Here is a 25,285-nt window from a genome sequence, read left to right as displayed (position 1 = left end):
ATATGCAGTGAAAGGAGTTGGGACAACATCATTTCAACTGGATTCTGAATATTTACTACACATAGGAGATCTATTTTTTGTACCAACATTGAAGAAGAACCCACTCTATATTTCAACATTGGATAGAGGTTATATAGTTTCATTTTTTGATCGTCAAGTTCTTGTATGGCCTAAGGGATCAAGCATAGACTCAACAAGAGCGATTGGTGTTTAAGAGGGAGGACTATTCAAATTGTTAGGATGCCCAGCCCAGGAATTCGTACATGATAGCACCATTTTATGTGGGTTATTACATTGAATATTTTCTCACCTATATTACAAAGCTTTGTCAGCATTAATGAGGATGGTTATAGGTCTTCCAGAGCTTCAGGCAAAGAATGAGGGTGTTTTCAGGGGTTATGCACCTTGAAAGGATGCCAAGGGGTATTTTATGAGTAGTACTAGTAGGTCTAAGGGTATCTTCGATCTAGTTCATTCATATGTATGCAAACCGATGACAGTTTCATCTTTGGGTTGTTTATTGTACTATGTGACATTCATTGATGATTTCTCCTAGAAGACATGTATCTACTTCATTAAGACCAAGATGAGGTCTTAAGCGAGTTCAAGAAGTTCAGGTCTCAGGTAGAGAACTTGACAGGGAAGAAGATCAAGGTCTTGAGGTTAGATAATGGAGGGGAGTATACTTCCAAGGACTTCAATGAATTTTGCAATGAGGTGGGGATTAAGAGGGATTGGATAGTTCCTTACAACCCTCAACAGAATGGGGTTGCAGAAAGGAATAATGGGTCCATCATGGAGGTTGTAAAGGTGATGATTCATGATTAGGATTTACCCATGTTATTATGGGAAGAGGCATCCAACACAACAGTTTATGTTTAGAATATGAGTCTTCAACAAATATTGGAGGACAAGACTCCCGAGGAGGCATTCACAAGAGTGAAGCCAAAGGCGAGTCATTCAAGGATCTTTAGTTTTCTAGTATACATCCATGTGTCCAAAGAGAAGAGGAAGAAGTTAGAAGCTTATGGTAATAAGGGTAATTTTGTAGGATACACTGAGACATCGAAGGCTATAGGATCTACATTCCAAGACAAAGTTAGATTGAGGTTAGTTGGAGTGTTACTTTTGATGGGGAGGTAGCATTCAGCGAGTCTAAAGAGTCTCATATTGATATTGATAATGAGGAGTAGGAGGCTCCAAAGGATGTGGATCCCTATAGTCATGTTGTTCATTCTTCAGACTATTAGGAGGAGTCAATAGAGCCAATGGACCCACCTAGAGATGTTGTAAGGACCAAGAAGAGGTTGACATGGCTTCATGACACTTTGGAGGATGCAAAGATGCATGTATCTCCCTGTGGTTCTTTCAAGGATAGGATATGACCACAAAGGTTCTCAAGTTATATGGCATTGAAGCACCACATCATTGATATCGATCCTTCTAGTTATGAGGAGGCAATATGCTAGCAAGTTTGGAAGGATGCCAGATGGAGGAATATCAGCCATCATGAATAATGATGTGTGGGATATAGTTTTGAGACCATAGGTGATGTAAATAGTGACTTCCAAGTGGATCTATAAGATCAAGCATGCAAAAAATGTCAACATAGAGAAGTATAATGTGAGGTTTGTGGCGAGAGGGTTCTCCCAAACAAAAGGAGAGGACTGTGAGGAGACGTTTTCTCCAGTCACCAAGTACACTTATATTAGGACTATTATTTCCCTTGCTTTAGTTATGGGTTAGAGGATACATCATATGGATGTAAATACTGCATTCCTGAATGCTGTGATTGAGGAGGAAGTGTACATATAGAAGCCTCAAGGTTCTATGATACATGGGAAGGAGGCCCATGTTTGAAAATTGAAGAAAGATTTGTATAGATTCAAGAAAGCACCCAAGGAATGGTATCCTAGGATTAATGGATACTTGATTAGTTTTGGCTTCACCAAGAGTGATGTAGATTCTAACCTTTACTTCATGGTTGTTGCTAGTGATCCTTTGATCTTGGTGTTGTTTGTTGATGATATGTTCCTTACTAGGGCAGAGAGGCTCATTTTCGAGTGCAAGAAGGAGTTGGATTCAAATTTTGAGATGAATGATATTGGATTGATGCATTGTCTATTGGGATTGGAGCCGCGAAAAAGACTAGGTGAGATCTTCCTTGGACGAGTGAAGTACATAGTTCATATCTTAAGGAGATTTGGTATGATGGAATGCAAGTCCATGACTAAACCTATGGTGATAAATCTGAAGAATTGGAGTGATTCTACTTTATATTCAAATTTTGTGGATCCCATGATGTATAGGCAGTTGATTGGATTCTTGATGTACCTAGGTAACACCGTGTTAAATATTTCCTTTGCAGTGCACACCCCGATCCAGTTTATAGTTGAGTAGAGGCATGTACATTGGGTTGTGTTGTCACTACGATAAACACCCTCCAAAATTTTTCCTATACTTGATTTTTGGATCTTACCATGGATCTTGCGATTGACCTTTCCATAGTCACTTCTAGCTCTATTAAGTCTTTGAGCTCCCTTTTGGATCGTGAGTGTTGAAGTCACCTGCTCGTGACATGCCCAATCCACAACGAATTCATGAGCACAGTTCTACATGAAAGCTTGAATAATACTAACACAATCTATCAAGATAGTTCTTGTGCTATGATCAATCCATGTCGACAGTCAATGCACACTGACATTGATAGTTTCTCACTTCTAGTTGTGTTTGTAATTCTATTTCGATGAGTTTTGCAAACTATCACTTTTGCACATTATTTCTTTCGCGGGTGTCATTTTCATGTTTTTGACTGTCACTTTTCCTTTATCTCACTTTAATTACTATCATTTTCATGTTATCTTCACTTTGGCACGTGTTCCTTTCAATGTCATTTGCATATCGCAAGTGTTGTTTTCACTTCTCTTGTCATGTCGCTAGTGTCATCTTTTGGCATGGGAACTATCACTTATCATGTAAAATGCATTTCTCACTTGTTTCAAGGGGAAATATCTATGGTAATGAGTTTTTATTATCATGTAGACATGTTTTGCACTCATTTCCAAAGCTTCAAGCATTGTCGCATAAGTGTTGCCGCTTTCGTCGCAAACTGTATCTTTTGTGTCGCACTTGGTAGGAGTCATCGCAAAGTTGTTACATTGAGGAAAGTATGGTGTTAATGTGTTTGATTTTTCCATGTTGTGTCTTCAAGTGAACTAAGTGTGTGATAATTTTCAAGTCTTTCTCTTATTCAAATTCTGGTCATTGATCGAAGACACAACCAAAATTGGAAAAACTCTTGATCGGGCTACTCAGCCTCATATGGTGCCCCTGAACTGTGCACTGCGTAGTCTCAGTCCTCAAGAAGAAATATTATCTCTTGGCACTACCCAATGTGCACTCTACCTCCTAGAATTAGGAATTTCACAACTTCAGTACTCAAGCCCAGCCCGTGAGTCCTAGAACTAAGCAATATTTCCCTACAACCAAACTTGCATTATGCATTGCATTGTCTCAGAACTCAATCCCAACCCTTGAGCTCTTGAGTTGCGCAATTGCGTAGTCACCTATCCTTCTTTGCCTTCCATAATTGCGCAGTTGGCTGGAATAGTGAAAAATACCTCAATCTGGCTCACTAACTCCCAAAACTATGCAATATGTTTGCCCAGTCTAGCTTGAACTGTGCATTTCATAGAATCAAGGATCAATATTCACCCTTGACTAACTGAGGTTCATGAATGCATAGTCACTAAGCCTCTCCCTGAGCATGTCACTCAATTCTAGCTCAGTCAGTGGATCATCACGTAGCTCCTTAGACTAGGGGTTTGCCAGACTGATGTTGTCTTGTCATGAGTGAACTACAGATGTAGGTTCTCTGTTATACCATGATAGGATGATGATGAAGGAGACGAAGAAGGAGACCATACCAAAAGACACTTCGTTAGCTCATCAATCAAGAGAAAGTAAAGGGACATAAAATTGAGTCAGCAGTTGGAGATCAAGTTCCACTGAAGACTCCTCATCCCTAAGCCATTTCGAGGACAAAGAAAAAGATCATGATCCATCCTTTAGAAGACACAAAGCACGCAACAAAAATAATGGCTTGACATTGGTATATCATCAAGAAGTCCATGTCAGTAGTTTCATGTCATGTCATGTCATGAGTTGTCATAGGCCACATAATTATTTTGGATTATGTAATTTATGATTCAAAAAGATGTATTGGAAAGTGAAAGTCCAAAGGACATGTACAAAATATGAAGAGTCATGTAAATTTAAAAGTCATAGGAAGTCAAACAGTCATAAGGGTAGTCAAAGATTCAAAAGGAAGGTGAAGCATCATATATATAGAACCTCATTGTATGAGCAAAGGAATTTTCACCTTGGCTCCTCATACAAGGCATTAAAGAGAAAAGCTAGTTCTTTTGAGGAGCAAGGAGTGGCTCCAATGCTCCACTATTGGGGCTTGTGGTGTTTGTTTTATACATCTGTCTTGGAACTTTTACTTAATATCAAAAGCCTCATGGACAACACGTTCTTCATGTATGGATTATGAATATATATAAGACTATTATGTGGATGTATGTAATTCATGTTTGCTTTCATCTGTGCTAAAGTATTTGAACTGTTTCGGTTATTTTGGTAATTATCATATTGAGAATTTTTTGTAATGGTTTCTATTGCTATCACATCCTCGTGGACTAGTCTGTTGGATATTAGACAAATATTTTTTATTGATTGGTTGTAATGACCATTGCATCTTTGTGGACTATTTCATTGGATGTTAGACAAATCCTTCTTGGTTGTGTGTGTCTCTACTAGGGCGATACTATTACCTCTCTATTATAGGTTCACTTTCTTTTCTCCCTCCACAGTAGAAGAACCTTAAGACACTTACAACCAAACACACACTTGGCACACTCGCTTTTCGAAGGCACATTTGCATTCCTCTCTCTTGTTGATAGAGACAAGGAAAATATATAAGAATACATGGAAACCAGGTTGATACTCTGGATGGGACTCCTATTCCAAATAATGTGAGGTTTAATTGGGACTTCACATCAGGGATACCCCCTTGGTTAACAGATTTCTAACAACGTCAAAAAAATGGTGCTAGAAGGAGGGCCAGATGAAAAGTTGTGCCCGTTGAGTCTATTTTGAGTCTCTTATCATAAATGGCTCATCCTCAAATTATACTCATAGGGTGTTCTTCCAATCTATCCCCTGGTAAATGTTTAATCCCCGATGAGCCTATTTATCACTTGTCCTAATTGAAGTTTAATGGTGAGGACAGAACATCCATAACTGATCACATTTCTAATTTTCTTAAATTTTATAAACATTATGAAATATTTGATGAATATTTTGCTTGTGTGGATTTCTTCCTCACCCTAGAAGGTCGTGTTAATCGATGATGTCGTACCTTACCATCTGCTTTCATTAATTATTTTCATCATTTCCTCAATGATCTTTGTCAAACCTTCGATAGGTATGATTACGAAGATGTTCTTAAAAGAATCAATCAACTAAGAATGCAGCCTAATGAATCAGTTTAGGATTTCTCTGATGGATTCCTTCACCCTTGTTATGAATTTCCTGAAGAAGACATAGATTGGGATTTCTTTAAGCAAAAGTTTGAGCATTTGGTTCACATCTCTCTTAATGGTGAATATGAACCTCCTGATGTTTCTACTTACCCAACTCTTGTAAATCATGAGACACCTCTAATTCCAAACAAGGAATATAATATTCCTTTTGTTCCTTATCCTCCTACCTTTTCAGTTTTGATGTGGGTATCTCCTTGTGATGATAATGAAATTGGCAGATATGCTAATCAAATTCCTAATCCATCTTCTCATTCTTCTACTACTTTTCATGACTTATATTCAATGGAGGAAATCCCAGAATGTTTCATGAAGCCAATGGTGAAGACTAACTCCTCCATTCAGCAAGATGATGTTACTATTCATAACTCTGGTCTCAAATCTGATCTGGATTTCTGTTATCCTATATCATCTACATGTCATGACTCTTTGTACCGCGATTAACCTGATCAATCGACTCCACCAGATAGTTTTTCACATTCTCTTGGTTTTCAAGTGGTTGGTTGAAATTGTGATCAGATGCAAGGCAATCACATTACATAGATAAACGAGAAGGAAGGTGAAGATGCTCTCAATAATTCTTCTCTTTTTCAAAATCCCCCATCCGAAGATGATGTGCTTCCATTCTTGGATGATTTTCAATTTGCTAATCTTGGTAGTGAATCAAATGCAAGTATTTATTTAAACCAAACTATAGCCTTGGGCAACAATCATTATGATGATGATGACTATGTTGGTGTATGTGATCACGAATGCCCAGGTGCATCATATGATCTTCCAGTTTCTCATGAAGACTTTATATCTAGAATCTAATTCGATCAAAGAAGATGTCCTTATCAAAACTTACTCTTAATCTCACTATCCCTTGTATTATACCATTTACGATGCATCTACTTGCGATGAAGATACTCCATGCTCTTCAAGTTCTTCATCTGATGAGTTAAATTCTCAATTAACATAAGGTGGTGAGATTATCCATGATGAAAATGAAAACAATCAAATCATTGAGTACTCTTTCCATCCCTCATCATCTCTTCTCTTACATGAAGACAACTCTCCAAACCAACTTTCTCATGAAATTTCTCTGATTCATACATCTTCAGATTTGCGATCAGATGAATCTTTCAACTTGAGTAATATGGTTGTTGAAGTTGAAAAATCCGATCAAGTCAGTGACAGAGATGGCTTCCATCTGATGAGAAGTGGTCTTGTTGAAACCAGTGGTAGAAGTTATCCTCACCCCATCCACGATCTGGTTTAATCTTCAGGATATGATTATACAATCCTTGAAAGTTTCAGGACTTGTCGAGAAGTCGAGGCACTTCAACTTCCATTGATGGCTATGTCAGGATCTCATGACTTTGGTAAGGCTTCCAAACTAAACCATATTTGGTTTCTCTGGCACAATCCTTCTCTTTGCATCATTTCGCTGGATGTAAAATAATTTTTGAAATATCATTGGTATTTTAGATGTAATCTTTCAAACTTTCGAGATTCAGTTTCTGATCGAATTCAAGAATTTATTTCACATCATTCATCTCCATGCAAGGTTCTTGTACTTAACTAAGGTTTGGAATATGTTATTCTCATAGAGACATGGAACTCTGAAGTTGATCGCCTCAAAGATCATCTTTGGCCAAAGAAATAATATCTAGCAGATTTATTTCATTATGAGCAACTCCTGGTTTTCATTGTGAATATCATATCATGAATCTTGTTCTTCATCACACCTGAAATCCTCTTGAGCGTGAATGAATGCATGAGTTATTATGTGAATAAAACTCTTGTTCGTTCATTGTACCTTGATTGGTTTCATGTGTTTGTTTTATTTGCATTTCTTTTCACTTCTTTCAATGATTATGATGCTAGTATAGTGTGTTACCAGTTACAGATAAATAGCTTATTATATTCATCATGCCAGGAAGATGATTCTATTATGCGGAGAATTTGTAGAGTTGTTCAAATTGATTTATCTTCATTAACTACTAACTAGGAATTTGATGATTTAATCAGTCCATCTGATCATAATATTAACTATCATTCGTTTTATAATTTTCCCACAGTATATTTGATGACATTTGTTTCACATTGATTAATATTTATGGTTTATCTCACCATTCTGATACTTGTCAAGTAGCTGAGGCACTTCAGACTTCACTGATGGTTATGTTAGATCCTCACTATCTTGCTAAGCCTTATGAATATGATCAGATCTATTTTCCCTCAAAAGATTCTCATCCTAATCCCGTGCTTTTAATTGAAGATTCCTTATTTCAATTTTTTTAGGATTTTCAAGAGGATTTTTTTGAATTTGATGATCTAATCGTCAATTGGTTGGAGAAATATTACTTGGAAAGCTCCATCACAAATAACAAGTTTCAGCCTTTTATCATGCTTGCTAAGAAGGATGACACAAAAGAAGATGCATTCACAAGAATTCTTCAAGGTTTGTTTGATTATGGTTTCCATAAAAAAGGTAAGAATGTGAACTGGATAAAAGTAGTGGTTGTGACACACCTTTCTACCCAGACAAAATACCTTCTTTTTGTTGTGCAAGTTCTTCAAGATCTTATCTTTTCTCTTACACAATACTTCATATCATTTTTAATCGATCGTAGCTTTGTTATTGCAAGTCGGGAAAAATTACAGTCGCTTCACTGGAAATTTTATTATATTTGACCCTCACCTTCCAGTTGTTTAGGTTAGGAGTAGGATTAGTTCCATTCTAGTTTCCCCTCCCTTCCACTCATTTTGCACTTGCTCTCTTTAGTCTTTCTCGTATTTTCTTACTTTTGTTTTGCATCATGCTTTGGTTTAGCCTCTTTTTGTTCGTGCTTTGTCTTTGCTTATTGTTGTGTTGTGTCTTTTCCTTTCTATTCTATTTATAAGACTTTGCATGAAGGGTGTACTATTTGGGCCCAAAAGGCAATGTGGCAAAATAGAGAAGGACTTTGTGACATTGCAACATTTGGCTAACTCTCCATTCTTCTTCCTTGTCTTGGTTTCAACTTTTTATCGATGATGTTCTGACAGACAATACAATCCTTGTGTTAGGAAATCCTTTGGTTGAACCATGATCTCCATCTCTATTCTAGAAACCTCATGCCTACACTTGGGTCTTTATGTTTCGTTTTTTTTAGGCTGATCCAATCAAGTAGATAAGGACAAGGGGAAAATATAAACGAGAAAACCAATATTAGAGCTATCATATGTGATTCTCTAAAGGGAAAACCTATCATATTCTCAATAAGTTGGGATTCCTCTTCCACCCATGAAATAAATAAGTGTCGATGCACAGTCCTATATAAAATAAATAACTAAAGGTGAAATAAGAGAAAGGCTTCTTGCACAGAGAGGTGAAGCAAGCAACTCCGTTGGGGTACTCTCCAAGCTCGCTGGTAGTAGATCAATGTTTGTGTTCCTATAGTACTCTGTCGGGGTACTATCTAGGCCTGCTAGTAGCAAAGCAACACCATAGATGAAAAACTATACTCTGAAAATCTAAATCTCATGAGATTCATTACCCTATCCTGATTAAAAAGATTATGTGATCGTTGACCTTATGTTTGTGTTAAACCAAGTAAAGGAATGAAAGGGACTATGTTTATGCATAGGGTAACTGGGGAAGCCATGATAATCTAAACGAAGAATCAATACTCTCTGAAGAACTAGACCCTGCACAAAAGGATTTACCAAGGTAGAGAAGCTAGAGTTCTACCAGTGTGTGACCAAGTGTTGTCGCTGCAAAAACCAGCCTCCAAAATTTTTCCTATACTTGAATTTTGGAGCCTACCATGGATCTTGTGATTGACCTTTCCATAATCACTTCTAGCTTTGTTAAGTATTTGAGCTCCCTTTTGGATTGTGAGTGTCGAAGTCACATGCTCGCACATGGTCAGTCCATAATGAATTCATGAGCACACTCTTACACGCAAGCTTGAATAAGCCTAGCACAGTTTATCACGACAGTTCTTGCACTATGTTCAATCCATGTCGACAGTCAGTGCACACTAACATTAACAGTATCTCACTTCTAACTGGTACTTCTATTTCAGTGAGTTTTGAAAATTGTCGCTTTTTCACACTCTTGATTTTGTGAGTGTCGTTTTCATGTTGTTGACTATTGACTTTGCTTAATCTCACTTAATTACTATAAATATCATGTTATCTTCACTCTGGCATGTGTTTCTTTCACTCTCATTCGCATATCGCAAGTATCGTTCACACTTCTCCTGTCATGTCACTAGTGTCATCTTTTGGCGTGGGAACTGTCACTTATCATGTAAAATGTAGTTATGTCTTGTTTCAAGGGGAAATATTTTTGTGATTTTTTCTTATCATGTAGACATATTTCACACTCATTTCCAAATTTTCAAGCATTGTTGCATACATGTCATCACTTTCATCACAAAGTGTATCTTTTGTGTCGCACTTGGTAGGAGTCATCGCAAAGTTGTTGCATTGAGGAAAGTATGTTTTTCATGTGTTCTGAGTGTTCCATTTTGTGTCTTCAAGTGAACTATGTGTGTGATCATGTTCAAGTCTTTCTCTTATTCAACTTCCCCTCATTGATCCAAGACTTAGTCAAAATTGGAAAAACTCCTGACGAGGTCACTTAGCCTCATCCAATCCCCCTGAACTATGCACTACGCAATATTAGTCCTTAAGAAACAACCTTGTGTCTTGGAATTGCGCAATGCATAGTCTCGGCTTCCCAGAAATGTGAATCTCACAACCTTAGTGCTCAAGCCCTGCCCTTGAGTCCCAGAAATGCAAAATCGTTTTCTACATCCAAGCTTGCACTATGCATTGCACAGTCTCAGAACTCAATCCCAACCCTTGAGCTACTGAGCTATGTAACTATGCAGTCACCTAGCCTCCTCAGCCTTCCGTAACTGCACATATGGTTGAAACAATGAAAAACCCCTCAGTCTGGCTCACTGACTCCAAAAACTGCACAATATGCTTGCCCAATCTAGCTTGAATTGCACATTGCGCAGTGGCAAGGATCAAGCTTCACCCCTAACTGCATGAGTTGTGAAATTGCACAGTCACTAAGCCTATCCCTCAACCTGTCACCCGGTTCTGGCTCAATCAGTGGATCATCATGCAACTCCTTATATTAGGGTTTTATCAGTCTTATGTCGTATTGTCATAAGTGAATCGCAGATGTAGGGTCTCTGCCATACCATGACATGATGATGATGAAGGAGATGGAGAAGGAAACCATGCTAGAAGACACTTCATTAGATGATCAATCAAGAGAAAGGAAAGGGACATCAAATTGAGATAACAACTGAAGATCAAGTTCCATTGAAGACTCATCATCCCTAATACATTTCGAGGACAAAGAAGAAGATCATGATCCATCCTTTAGAAGACACAAGGCACGAAGCAACAATAATGTCTTCAGATTGCCATATTATCAATAATTCCATGTCAGTAGTGTCATGTCATGTCATGTCATGAGTCGTCACATGCCACATCATTATTGTGGATTATGTAATTTATGATTCAAAAATGTATTGTAAAGTGAAATTCCAAGGGACATGTAGAGAATATGAATATTCATAGGAAGTCAAACAGTCATGAGGGTAGTTAAAGAGTCGCAAGAAAGGTGAAGCATCACCTCCCCTTTGGTTACATATACACCCTCATTGTATAAGCAAATGACTTTTCACCTTGGCTCCTCCTGCAAGGAATTAAATAGACAAGCTAGTTATTTTTGGGAGCAAGGAGTGGTTCCAATGCTCCACTATTGGGGCTAGTGGTGTTCGTTGTATACTTGTGTCTTGGAACTTTTACTTAATATCAAAAGCCTCATGACCAACATGTTCTTCACGCATGGATTATGAATATTTGTAAGACTATTATATGGATGTTTGTAATTCATGTTTGCTTTCATCTGTGCTAAAGTAGTTGAACTATTTCTATTATTTTGGTATTTATCATATTGAGAATGTGTTGTAATGGTTTTTATTGTTGTCACATCCTCATGGACTATTCTGTTAGATATTAGACGGATCTTTCTTGTTGATTGGTTGCAATGACTATCGCATCTTTGTGGACTATTCTACGGGATGTTAGACAGATCCTTCTTTGTTGTGTGTGTCTCTACTAGGGTGGTACTATTACCTCTCTCTTAGAGGCTCACTTTATTTTATCCCTCCATAGTAGAATAACCTTGACACACTTACAACCGAACACTCACTAGGCACACTCACTTATGTTTTGAAGGAACATTTACATTCCACTCTCTTGCTGACAGTTAGAGCCAAGACAAATCTATAAGAATACATGGTAACTAATCTGATACTCTGGGTAGGGATCCTATTCCAAATAGTGTGAGGTCTGATTGGGACTTCACATCGGGGAGACCCCCTTGGTTGACGGATTTCCAACATCGTCAACAGGCTGTAGTGAAGCATGTGTTGAGGTGTATGCATGGTATAGTTGGATATGGTCTGAGATATGTCTCAAGTGGTGAAGTAAGGCTACAAGGATATACTGCTTCTAATTGGGTTGGAGTGTTGTGGACAGAAAGAGCACCTTGGGGTGTTTCTTTATCTTTCGATCAACTATGATATCCTTCTTTATCATGAAGAAAAATTTTGTTGCACAGTATAACAAAAGTGGAGTATATTGCAACCAATGCTACAAGTTAGGAAGCAGTGTAGCTTCAGAAGCTCCTTGTAGGGCTATTTGATTAGGCACTAGATATGACCTTGATATATTTTTATAATCAAAGATGATTCAAGCTTTTGAAGAGTCCAATATTTCATGACAAGTTGAATAACATTGAGATCAAATATCACTTCATATAAGACATGGTGCAGAAGGGAGCAGTGAAGCACCGGTACATATCCATAGATGAGCGAATTGCGAACATTATCACCAAGTCTCTATCTAGGGGGAACTTTGTATGCCTCAAAGACAAGCTTGGCATGATGCAAAATATCTCCCTCATTGAGAGGGAGTGTTGATGTTTATGTAACATCAGCCAAACATTCTCCCATCGGGTCTGTTGATTTGACTAGGGGAGAATGATACATTCACCCATGGGACCATGTTGATTTGACGAGGGGTGAATGGTCCAAGGATAGTCTTTCTTTCATGCGTCCATGTTGATTTGGCTAGGGGAGATTTCCCCACAATTATCACATTATGCTCTATGATGGAGTGATCTAGTTTTTATAGAGTGGGTTTAAATTGTATACTGATTAGGGTTTTCACACAATAGTGAGGTAAACAATTCTAGTTTGATGTTGAGTTGTGATGTAAGCTACATTAGTGAAGGGGTTTCTTGTGATGAGGTTCCCTTTTATGGGTATCCACTCAAGATTGGAGCTCTATATAAATAGACAAGCATGTGAGAGGAAAATCATCAATATAACAAGTTTATTTTATCTGTACTAGTGGAGGAGAAATTTTCAACTAAGGAGTTTTGGAGGCCCATATGTCATCTCTTATCATCATTTCTATCTCTATCTTGAGGTTGCACGTGTGATAAGGACGAGTTTGGCTAGGCTGCATTTGTTCCCAATTTGACCAAGTCTTATACGACTACACATGAAGTATAATCATAAGTTTGACCATAGACTTTGATCGTGGACTAAGGGTTTGACCGTAGTCGCATGTGAAACTCGTTGACCGCATATTTGACCAAAGGGGGGAGAGTTGACCGTAGGGAAATATGACCAAGCTGATTTGACCAGTGTTAACTTTTGAATTTTTTATTGGTTTGACTAGCTTTGAATTACATTTGTTTGACCCGTTTTGACTGGTATTTTTACTTGTAAAGTTGGAACAAATTTCTAGAGAATTTTTTTATTTGTAAACCTTGTTGAAAATATAATTTCTCCTCAAGAAAATATTGTTGGATTTTCTCCCAAGATTGTGTTTCCCAAGGTAAAAATATTATGTCTATTGTGCATGGTTATATTTTTATGATATTTATTATTTCCACTACATTCATTGTTGATATTTTCTATGTATAATTATTCACTGATATCGGTTCCATTAGAAATACTAATTGAAAATCATTAGGAAGGAACTATGGAAGTAGAAAAATGAATTCTACTACACTTGCCATAAAATTTCAAACAGCTATAAGACAAGTGTTGCAACACATTTGTGCTATTACAACTCCCAAAGGTTTTCGTGACATCTCCAGGACTCGTTGCAACAACACCCCTTTATTGTTGTGACTTCCCACAGGGTTCCATGACATCACTAGTACCCACTGCTGCAACAACTCTATGATATAGCAAAACCCTTGAGCACATTGTTGCAACATAATTGAATCTATAATCCTTGCTAAAACATGATGCTACAACACATTCACAATAATTGTAATGCTAGTGATGTGACATTCCTTAAAACCAATGCTACAATATGCTATGCTTGGTACAACAACATGCTTGTCCTGCATTACAACTTGCCGAAGGTCTAATGCTAAAACTCACCTAAGGATTGATGTTGCAACTTTCTTAGAAACTATATTTGTAACACATTGATAGTTAGTTGTTGGATATAATTACTACAACTCTTGAACAACTAGCATAACTCAGAGGTTGGTCAACATGTAGTTATTGACAGACAATTTCCCAGCAAATTGTGTAACCAATGAAGTAAAGCAATAGAGGCCAAGGATCATCCAATAGAGAGAAAGTTACCACATTAGAAAAAACATCCCATCTACCACCTCTGAGAGCGATGAGAGAGTTAGCATTATTTTTTCTTTTGTACCTTTTTGATAAATCATTGTAACAAAGGGAAACCACTTGAGTATTTTAAGATTTTTGTGGTTGTCCCTCAATTTCATGGATAATTGAAGATAGAAAGAAATATGTATAAAAAGACTTGTTCATATACCAATCACTACAAAAGGAAATTTTGGTCGAGTTTTATCTTAAAAGTTGAGCTAAGAGTAATGGTCTAGCCTTGGGCATGAAAACCTAGGCATTTCAATGAGAGTATACATAGGCATCTAAGGGAATACAAGAGTCTAGTATTTTTGGGCCCTGGAAAGAGAGGTATCAAGGTTTTGTTGCTATGGAAAATCATTCTAGAGGCAAAAATGAAACTCTTCATTACTTGGGGTGCATTTTTTATTGAATGGAGAGATAATGGGATAATTTGAGTTAGCTAAGGGTCATGGGGCCCTTCTCTTGCACAGAAAACATTGTCAGGGGCTAGATCAAAGGGTTTCATTAGATTTCACGAGTTTTACAATGTTATCCTAGCATGTGGGAAACTAGAAAGGGCAAGGGTCAATGGGAGAGAGGTCTAATGTAGCCAAAATTTCAAGAAAGATGTATAAAACTACATAGTCAACCAAGAAAAGAAGAGTGGAATCATTTTCAAGGGAATAAAATAGTTCATGGGCAAGTAATTATTCATAAAATAACAATATAATACAAAATTGAAGCTCAATTGGCATGATTTGTTACATACCTGAGCTAAGATGGCTTAATCTAGTGTTAATGATGATAGATGAGGTGTATTACTCGATAAATGAAGTGCTTTACCCATAAAGAGCCAAGCAATGTGGTAAATGGCACTATGGGGCCATTTTAAAGAGTTTCCATGCCTTAGGTGCATTAATTCCCTCATTAAATTAATTTTTACTTTAATTTCATTGTTGGTAAGTTAGCAACATACAAGAATTTAAGGAAAAGGTGTTAAGAGTGAAAGAAAAGCACAAAGTTTTTCCATAAGATTGGCTTGTCCTTCAAGGGGGCGATGTATTCCTCAGTTACTGAGAAGTTGGGAATTGTCTTTCCACATTATTTCTTAGTGTTATGGTACAGTGAAATATCATATAAGAGTTAAAATATGATTTTAAGCCCAAGTTATGAGATTGTATCACTAGCTTAATGCTCAATGGAGCGACATGGCATTGACAAAAGGCTCAAGGGGGCAATATGGAGTGTTAAAGGAGGAACAAAGTAACCTTCAAGACTAAACCTGGAAGTATATCACTGATTTAATGGTCAACGGAGTGTTATATCACTAAGTAGAGGCTCAATGATGCACTATGTTACTGCCTTATTGCTCAATGCGATGACATGGAGTGTCAGGGAATATGCAATTTGAGCTTGAAAACCAAAATATGGCCTTGCGTCACTAGCTTGATGCTCAATTGAGTGATATGGCTCTAAGTAAAGGCTCAAAGGGGTGATGCATCACTCCATTAAGGCTTAGTGGAGTGATACATTGACTTGAATTTTTTTTTTGCAAGAAAATCCCAAGTTAAATATTTTTCCCTGAGTGTCAGTTCACTTGGCTAAGGAGTTTATAAGCTGATTGTATTGTTGGACTAACTAATACTTCTTCTTTGTATCAATAGACTGACCATTAGTTATCCCTTACATCATTGGAATAAGCAACAATGCTTATTCAGGCTTAAAAATCCACCCTAAGGAGCTTGAGAGTTCATAGAAAGTTGATCATATATAGGGGAAGGTCAATCAACATTTGCAAGCTAGATTAAGAAGCTTTTGATTAGGTGGGGCCCTCAAATTTCTCCATGCAACAAGATATTGGGATGAATTTATGGGGGTTGTTATAGTTTCTACAATTATTTGTGATGCACTGGTATGACCTCTAAATCTTTGAGTGTTACCCAAGTATTTATTTTAAATCACATGTGATCAGTATGCCTATAAGGTATATTTTTCCTACCATGGGAGTACCACTGCTTAGAGCTATGGAATGCTAAACGACATGATCTTCCCTTTCTTGATCTTAGTTTAAGTTGAAGGAAGGACCAAAAGGGTATAACTTAAAATATAGGCATACCTCTTCACTTTGGACTTTTATGTTGCAGAGATAATGATACATAAGGAGATTAAGATCTCAAGCATTTAAAGATGAGTTTCTAGTGTTTCCCTATGGCCATTCAGCATCCATAGCCTCGACAAAGTCACTTTCAAATCACAAGCATTGCTTCATGCAAGAATCCATAGCCTTGACAAAGATACTTTCATGTCCCAACTACTCAAGAAATCGTTCTCAAGCATTTACCATTATGTTCGTTGATAGTTATTTATTCAATATATCTCTCTCCTTTTTTTTTATTGGGATCAATTGCCCACAAGTTGGATGAAGGAGCCTAAATGACAACTAGCATGATTGTTGTTAGAAATTTAAAGAATACTTGTAAAACATATGTCTCCTTGGTGTCACTTCTTGATCTTGAGCCTTCAAATTATAATGAGGCCATAGTGAAGGTTTCACAGGATGCTTTGAGGCTTCTCAACAAGGTCAATAATTGATCAGGTGCTCAATATTTAGCTCAAAAATAAAATTTCTCATATTGGCTCAAAAACTATACAGCTGCGTCCATATCATCAATACGATCACAATGCAATTTGTTTCACCGAAAATGGAGTCTGGATGAAGGAGAAAAGGCCTATTGTTCATTTTCCTAAATAGCTAAAAAAATGCAGAATATGATAGAATGATGACATGGAAGTCCAATCAACAGTCCAGTCAGCAAGGGGAATCTTCTTCATTTTTTGCCCAATGGGGCTGTGACAAGTGTCACTTCCGGATTCACCAATTTGGTTATGTGAAGGAGAAACTGCCTACTTGGCCGCCAAGGTGGAAATTATGTTTTGTTCTATATATATATATATATATATATTACATAAACTCTGAACTAATTCAACGGACATCAAAATAATTATATAGTGCATGGTAGGTCAAGTTTGAAATTATTTGAAACATCAAAATAATTATATGGCACATGGTAAGTCATGGTCGAATTTATTTGAAACAACAAAATGTATGAACCTGTGACCTCCCCCACCCGAGTTCCATGCTAAACCAACAGACCACCGATGGAGTTTTGTTTAGCAATGCCGCCAAATTATATATATTGCGTACAATGTTTTCGACGGTGGGGGAGGAGGGAGCCAACCCTGCAGGCTAGCCCCCTCCCCATGCGACAACAAGCGTGTGACCAAGGGCCAACAGATGGATAAGCGCTTAGCGCTAATCACGCTTAGCCTAAATTAATTCTGTTTAAGCCTTAATTAAACCCACTTTAATTCCAGATTAAGTTGGTAGTGAGCCAAATTCAGCGGAACTACCTATTTTGGCGAACTTAACTGGAGTCTCTCCACATTTAGCGGGGTTCCCCAGGGAAAAATTGAATGCAGCATATCTTGAGAAATTTTCAACCAAATTGAGCTCAGAAAGAAGTGCTCTTGGCTAATTTGGACCTTTTGAACACATTATTGCAGGTATCAGGTGTTGAAAATGCAACAAGATGATGGAGCTTAGTGGAAAGGAGTCGCCTTCACTAAATGGGCCCGTAGGCTATTTTTGGTGCAAAGTCTATTTTTAGACATATGGATCATGGTCTATGAGTTGCAGGATACTATTTGTGGATGATTGGTCATGTTGGTAAAAAAAGATGGACTTCTATTTTTAGACATATGGGCGGAGTCTATTTTTAGACTGCCAGGCTAAAAATAGAACAGTCGAATATTATTATCTCTTAATAATATTTAGACTATAAACATTATCTTATCCTCTTGGAGCACTTTAGTTCGAGCTACGGATGTGGCACATGCAGCTGTCAGAAGGAAATACGCTTTTCTTATGGGTCAGTTGAGCTATTGCATGATGGACTTTAGTTAGAACTCAAGTGGTTGAGTTTGGTGGAGTTGATTGAGGAGTTGATGGAGTTGTGTTCAGTTTGACTTAGTTGAACTAGTTGTGTTTAGTCTAACTGCAGAATACACTAGTGATGAGTGATGTGAATTAATTATTAATTAATTCACTAATTATTAACTCATAAATCAACTAAATAATACATCAGTTAACTCAGTGCATGGACAGTTCAGTGGAGACAGGTGTTAGAGGTGATTGAAAGGGCAAGACAGCTATCAGTTGTGACTATAGTTGTGCATGAGATTTGCACAATCAATGGATTAAGTATTGCCAATGAGGATTGTGTGGTTCAGCCAAGGGAAATATGAGTTTGGATCAGCCATTCTAATCTATTCTCATGCAGGATTGCGCAGTGGAGGCATGCAAGCAGCAAAGGAGATTTGAACCTGTGATTGATTCAGATCTGAGCTAGTTTGTGTGTAACAGGTGGAGATAGTACTGAGTACTTGTGAGGAGTATTGTACTATGTATTGTTACATGTTCTCAATCAATATAATATACAGATAGTTGGGGGTTTTCAGCTGTATGTTTTCCCCGTGATATATTGTGTTGATATGTGTGATTGATGCTTCAATGTGTGCATGCGATTGTTTCTGAATACTGCAAATTGATGATCAATAGTAGAGGAGGTTATGTATTATGCATGCATTCCGCAAATAGTGTATAATCAGGATAATCTCTGTGAATAAGTGTTATATTATTCAAAATTTCTACATCAGGAGCCATAGAGCCTTGTAAACAACATTTTTGCCACATTGGGCTAATACAAAGGCCCAAGCCATGGAAGCTAGACCAAGGAGATGTAGCCCAGGAGGGGTGCACTCCTTCATCAAAACACTGCGTTAATGTGTCTCTTTAATGTTTTTCTGCATTGTACATGTTTGTTGTTCATTATTAATTTCTGAAGCTATTTTTCTCATGAATGTCTTTTTTAACTTAAGGAAATTTACCTGTTGTAAGCACCAACAACTAAGGAAACCTAGCACAAAAAGCAAGAAGCAAGCACATTTTTATAAATCTGTAATTGTTATTAGCACAACAAAACTAATCATACAAAAATAGATCAAGTTGGTATCAGAGCCCAAGGTTGAATTTCTTGATTGCTTGAGTTTGTGCAATTAGGGTTTTAATGGTTGCAAAATTGTGATGCTTACAAGGTTAAAGTTGCAGAAAGGAGAAGGGAAGCTATTGGTTACAACTCCTGAGGTAATACCAAGAAGAAGGAGAGCCACAAGGTCACAATCTCCACCACCCAAATTTCCAATTCCAGCTACACTTGAAACTCCTCAATTTTTTCCTTCAATTGAGATTGAGGAAGAATCAGTACAAATTTTTGAGCCTGAATCCATAGCCATTATGTTTGGAGAAAGAGAGCCTGAAGGTCCCTATTCAAAAGAGTAATAATTCAAGAAAGATTTATACACTTTGACTGAGATAGTTAAAGTCCTTTATGAAGAGAGGAACACTAGAATGGTTGGAGAGAGTTCTAAACCTCCACATGGAGAAGGAAGCTCAGAGGACAAAAAGGATGAGAAGAAGGATTCCAAAGGGAATGGTGGAAAGACACCTCCATATCCACCATCCTCATCATCTTCCTCGTCATCTCCATCATCTCACATGACATCATCTTCCACTAGCACCACTACAACTGCCCATACTCATTCCAAAACCCCAAAAGGAAAAACTCCATTACTGAAATTGGACATAAAATTCGAACTTCCCATGTACAATGGAGAGGTGAATGCAAAAAATTTGGACAATTGGATTCGATAGTTGGAGGTATACTGCAGAATTCAAAACCTTTAAGAAGACGATATAAAGATCTATTTGGCTTCACTGGGGCTAGAAGGTGCTACACTAGTTTGGTGGGAAGCAAAGACTCAAGAGGAAATGAGAATCCATGGTAAGATATCCATCACTTGGGTTGAATTTGTTTCTACAATTAAAAAACAATTTTATCCTTTAGCCTATATGAAAAAAGACACTATGAGTTGGCAAAATTTTAGGCAGCTTAAAGGCCAAACAATCCAAGATTATACACAGTAGTTTAGGAAACGGGCTTTGTTATTAGGAGTGAATTTGAATTCCCAAGATACACTGCTGAAATATATTGGGGGTTTACATTCCTATCTTAAACACACTATTCTTATGTTCAATCCAACTAATTTGGATGAAGTATGTGTGCAAGCCACGCGTCTTGAATCTAGATTAAATAACACTTATGAAGAAAGTAGTAATAATAAGCCACCTGAGGGTAAGGAGAAAGAGAGGAGGAAAATGGAAAGGGAATAAAAATGCAAGTGTGAATAAAGAAGGGGAGAAAGTTATCTATAAACACTTTTCAAAAGAGGGACATAATGAGGATAATTGTTGGAAACTCCATCCAGAAATGAGACCAAATAAGTTCAACAATAGAGGGAAACAAAAAACCACTGCTATCACTCAAGAAGATTTAGGTTCTGAATCAGGTGATGAAAAAAAAATCATTTTCATGGGTATCAAAGGAAAACAAGATATTGCAAGCACTAGTTCACAAAATTGTAACACTACTACTACTCCAGATGAAAAGAGATGAATTGAGTTATTTCATGTTAGGGTCATATCTAAACACACCAAGATTGACACACTCTTCGATAGTGGGTCACAAGTGAATCTAATATCTGAAGACTTAGTCAACAAATTGAATCTTGAAATCGTATCTCACCATAAACCATACCCTTTTGATGGATAACAAGAGACACCAGTTTACAGGTTACAAGAAAATGTTTGTTTAAGTTTGCAACCACTGCAAATTTTGTTGACGAAGTAGACTTAGATGTGGTCTTGCTTGATATTTAAGGTGTGGTGTTGTGTATTCCATATTTATATGACCAGAAAGTAGTGTTTTACCACCATGAAAACAAGTATCACTTGTTCAAGGATGGTGTGGAGTACATAGTGAGAGCCCATCGCAAAAATATGAACATTTCTTTGGTTAATCCAAGAGAGGCAAAAAGATTAGTGAATTCAAGTAAAAGTTTAGTACTTCTCATGTTCAAGCCAAATGATGATATTGTTTATGAAAATGTTGTTGCATGTAATGCAAGTTCCAATTCTGATTTGGTTGGTTCAGTTCATCAGAGTGATGAAGTATTTCAGGTTTTGAAAGAATCGTTCTTCAAGGAGAAAGAAACTTCACATGAAATATATTTGCAGCAAGAGGTTTATCTTTGTGATGTTAGCATGCAAGGGTTGAAAAAATTGCAAAGTGTAGAGACACCAATGCAATGCAATTTTTTTTTAAACAATGGGCTCATTCAAACATCCCTTACTCCATATTATGCACCGATGGTTATGGTGCCAAAGAGGAATGGTAAGTATTTCAAGAAAGAGGACAAAGGAGTAGTTTTCACCAAAGAAAAGTTGTAAAAAGAGGTTAGTGCAAGAATATACATAACACCAAACAAGAATGGTTTGTATGGCTTTTAATGTTGTATGTTCTTTGTAGCACTTCTATTACATACATGTATTTGAATTATGACAAAAAAGAGTCCTCTCTTGAAGAAAATGTCCACTTGGGTGACATAAACATGTTTAGAAAGTTGTCTTATGCACATGTCATTGAATGGATACTCGTCAAAAATTTCACTTTGTTCGAAGGTACAAAAGAGGTATAAGCAACAAGTTTATTGTTATGAAACTTTTGTATCCAGGCATCATTATGTTTTACATGAAAGTTATGTTCAAAAAATTTCATACTTTCAAGATGTACAATCAGGCTTGAGTCAAGAAAACCAAGTAGTGAAATTTGTCATGCATTTGCATTATATTTTGTTATGTCATCTTGGTAAGAAGGATGTTTCTTGTGATGGCGACATGGACAAAACCATGAGTTTCTATGAATGACTGAAAATGGTGCAACAAACAGTGCAAGATCAGCTTCAAAAGGGAAAAGACAAGTATAGGTATTATGTCAATCACAGGTTTCAAGTCGACGGTGCAAGCTAGTGTCAATTTTGAAAAAAGAGGCTTCAAGTTGTTGAACAAGGAGAGAATGTTCATATTTCACTTTCTGAATGCATTCCTACAAAATTTCTGAATCAGTTTCAACAAGACGCCATCTGTGACAGAAGAACAGGGTCCTCAAGGCAAGTGAATGTAGAAATTTTGAATAATAAACACTTATTCACAGAGATTATCCTGATTATACACTATTGCAGAATACATGCACAACACATAATCTCCTCTACATTGATCATCAATTTAGCAACATCAAAAACAATGAAACATCAATCGCATGCATACATTAACATAGTATGTAACCCGGGGAAAGCTTACAACTGAAAACCCCACAATATCTTTATATTAATGATTGCGAACATGTAACAATACATAGTACAATACTCCTCACAAGTACTCAATACTATCTCCACCTGCTACACACAAAACTAGCTCAGATCCGAACAAGTCACAGGTTCATATCTCCACCGCTGCTTTGCCTGCCTCCACTGCACAATGCTGCAAGAGAATGAATGAGAATGGCTGATACAAACTCGTATTTCTTTGGCTTGGGATCCAAAATCATGTGATCACAAGCTACAATTGCCTTGTTATTGACCCACACCGCGCAGTCCTCATTGGAATAACTCAATCCATGCATGTGCAAAATCTCATGCACAACTGATAGTCACAACTCACCCTTTCACTTACCTCTAACACCTATCTCTGTTGAACTTTCCATGCACTGAGTTAACTGATGTATTCTTTAGTTTCTTTATGAGTTTATAATTAGTGAATTAATTAATAATTAATTCACACAACTCATCACTAGAGTATTCTTTATTTAGACAAATACAACTAGTTCAACTAAGTCAAATTGAACACAACTCCATCAACTCCACATCCAACTCCACAGAACTCACATGCATGAGTTCTAACTAAAGTCCTCCATGCAATAGATCAACTAACACATAAGAAACCACGTGATTCCTTTTGTCAGCTGCATGTGCCACATCAGTAGCTCAAACTAAAGTGCTCCAAGTGATAATGTTTAGAGTCCAAATATTACTAAGGGTTAATAATATTTGACTGTTTCTATTTTTAGCCTGGCAGTCTAAAAATAGACTCTGATCACTCCACTGTGAACCAAAAATAGAAGTCCATCTATTTTTCCCAACATGACAAATCATCCATAAACAACATCCTACAACTCATAGACCATGATCCATATGTCTAAAAATAGACATAGTCTAAAAATAGACTTTGCGCCAAAAATAGCCTGGGGGCCCACTTAGTGAAGGCGACTCCTTTCCACTAAGCTCCATCATCTTGTTGCACTTTCAACACTCCCTCTCAACAAGACATGGATTATCTGCAATCCCTATCCTACAACTCTAGATGTTCTGCATGCAACATATTTGCCCGGTCCACTTGCTCCAACAACACCTGGAACAAAAAACACTCCGAAATGACCACTCTGTTGGGCTAGGAACATACTCTAATGTTGAAGCTCTACCTGCTACTGACAAGTGCTCCCTCTCTGACATCTGTGCTACTGTAACATCTCCATGCATCTCGTACCATTGCACATTTCTCTGTGCCACCTAACACTGTGCAAAACACTTGTGCCTCTCGCATTGTTGCAGCCTGCTAGCTATGCGCTGTCCTGGGATTCCCTACACTGTCGCTCTCTTTGCCGCTCCATACGCATCTGTCTCTACCCAATTAGTCAGTTCCTGCTACTCCACATTGGGGCTCCCGTAGCAAGGTCTCATCCAAGAGGTTGGGTACCTTAAGGATCCTGCCCCTCCTCCTTGGGACGATTAATCCACATCACCCCACCTCCTACCTGGAGGTATGGTTGCATGCGATCCCTCTACCCACCTGGCTCGAAGTTTCCCCCTACTGGAGGTCTCTGCATGAGTAGATTTCTCTACTCGATCTCCTCTCAGCTTCCCTTGTTGTGGCTGCTCCACAACCTCCTGAAGATGCTGCACCAGTCGTGGTTCCTCCACAATTGTCTGAGACTTCTTCTGGCTCTGCATGTTGAGAGGTAATATACGATCCCTCTCAACCACCAAGTCTCCATCAGTTGCCTCGCTGCTGAAGGCTTTGCATGCATCTTGAACCTCAAGAGTATACAGGTTCTTGACCCGTGAACCAATCTGCTTCACCTGTCTAGTGATGATGTGTCTAAGGAAAACCTTTCCCTTACTGAAGACTACATCATAGCCTCTGTCTTCCAACATCACGATTGACACCAAGTTTCTCTTCAATCCTGGTACATACATGACATCGATCAAGGTAAGGTGAGCTCCATGCTCCCTCTGAAAAATAATCGTGCCTACACCTGAGACACTATAATTCTCATCATTACCCATCGCTATAAGTATCTGGAGATCTTTCTCCTCCAAAGTACTAAACAAACTCTTATCACCGGTCATGTGGAAAGAAGCTCCACTATCAAGAAACCAACCACTTCCCACCATGGATGAAACCAGGCATGCCAAGAGTGTGAAATCTAACTCAAACTGTGAAGCAAGTGCCTCACCTTGAGATCCTTCCCCGAATCCCTTCTTGGATTTCGTCTTTGGGCAATTAGTAGCATAATGGCCCAACTCATGACAATGAAATCATCTCACCTTCGACTTGTCAACCTTCTTCCCATCATTGGAAGAACTGGATTCGGAAAGAGAAACCTTCTCCTTCCCCTTCTTCGCCTTACTCGCTAAGGCACAGTTCTCCTCATCATGCATGCATGAAGAACTGTCTCTGGTGCTCCGTCTGATCTCCTCCTGCACAAGATTCGAGCAAAGTCTCTCCCATCTTGGAAATTTCTCCCGACCATTGACAGAGTCCTGATAGGAATGCCAACTCTTCGAAAGACCAAGAAGAGCCAAGCTCACCAAGTCCTCATCATCAACAATCACCCCCACACTTCCCAGCTCATCCTGGCATTGGGTGAACTTCGTGAGATACTGGGGCATACTGTCTCCATTCTCACACTTAGACGTTTCTGA

Source organism: Pinus tabuliformis, chromosome 7, assembly GCF_031772625.1.
Source record: "Pinus tabuliformis cultivar Carrire ecotype Pingquan chromosome 7, CPIR1, whole genome shotgun sequence".
In the NCBI taxonomy this organism is placed as follows: Eukaryota; Viridiplantae; Streptophyta; class Pinopsida; order Pinales; family Pinaceae; genus Pinus; species Pinus tabuliformis.
The sequence above is the reverse complement of the archived record's forward strand: the minus strand, read 5'-3'. Positions refer to the sequence as shown.